Source organism: Grammomys surdaster, unplaced genomic scaffold, assembly GCF_004785775.1.
Source record: "Grammomys surdaster isolate TR1022 unplaced genomic scaffold, NIH_TR_1.0 362, whole genome shotgun sequence".
Lineage (NCBI taxonomy): Eukaryota > Metazoa > Chordata > Mammalia > Rodentia > Muridae > Grammomys > Grammomys surdaster.
Window position 1 is genome coordinate 789,452 of NW_021604781.1, and position 1,261 is coordinate 790,712.

The 1,261-nt window shown below is 49.3% G+C and overlaps 1 pseudogene; it reads left to right on the forward strand.

The window, feature by feature from the left end:
* LOC114631419 overlaps window positions 1-304 on the forward strand; it is a 15,178-nt pseudogene extending 14,874 nt beyond the window's left edge.
* Window positions 305-1,261: the final 957 nt, after the last annotated feature.

Below are 1,261 nucleotides of genomic sequence, written 5' to 3' on the forward strand. Positions count from 1 at the left end.
TTGGAGGAATGAATCAAAACAGAGTAGAAAGTAAAAGAGCAATCCTTCTGTTGTCGGGAAGGAAAGCTTCAGGGCAGAGTGTCAGGCAAGGCGCGAGTCGGGCTGTGCTCACAGGCCCCAAAGCATGGGGGAAGTCCAGCTCCGGGGTCCCCAGCAACTCTCTGCGGGCGTTGGCAACTTTTACCCTGGGTTTGCGGGATCACTGCATGCATTTTATTCGGTGGCCAAGATCTGGAGCGGTGCCTGGAAGCAGCTTCGAAACGGTGAAGTCGCAGCGCCCCCTGCCGGTGCACGACCGCAATAGCGATCAGAGCTGGGACTAAGAGTAAATGCGTTCCAAACAGCGAGCAAGATTGTTAGGCTCCCAGAAGGGTCTGGACTTTGTCTGGATGTGAGCAGCCTCAGCTGCGTCCTTCCCCCCTGTCACATTCAACCACGGATGCCTAAGGCGAGGCCAAAGAGCCCTCAAAGAGCAGAAGGCAACTTTGGCGCTGGCTGCAGATTAATTTAAAACCACAGTTTTAAGGTTAAGTGTTAAGTGGTAAAACTGCCAGCTTGGGATCAAATGAGTCCCATCCATTCAACAATCTCCTTAGGATAAAGCTGGCCAGCAGTTTTCCCATAACAATCCCATGTATAAGTTAAAACACGAAACTCTCCAGATCCATCTATGGGGGCGGACACTCAGCTACCCATAACCCACACTCAGGTTGTGGGCTTGTCTGTTTACTCTGAGCAGAGGACACGCTGTGCTTGGCTTCTTCCGATGCCTTCAATTGTTACCAAGCACTTCCCATCAGCTCCTATGCCTTCCCATCTCTCTGTGTTCCTCTCAGCTACCACAAGGATCCTTGACAAACCTCCATTAGGGCAAGTTTAAAAAAGCTTTTTAAAAAAAGATTTGGGGGGCCCAGAATGAGCGGAGGTTGAAGCAAAAGGGAGAAAAGGAGGAGGAAAAAGATTTATTTTATGTGTGTGTGTGTGTGTGTGTTTTACCTGCAGCCCCCATGAAAGTCAGAAGAAGTCACTTAGGTCCCTTGGAACTAGAGTTACAGACAATTGTGAACCACCATATAGGTACTGGGAACTAAACCCTGGTCCTCTACAAAAGCTGCCAGTGCTGTGAACCGCTGAGCCATCTCTCTAGTCCAGATTAGAAGTTTCTTTACTCAGGAAGCTGAGGTTGAAGTTATTTCAAATTCCAAGTCCATGAGAACCATAGACCGGGGTCAAGGGCAGCCTTGGAAACCCTGTCTCAAAA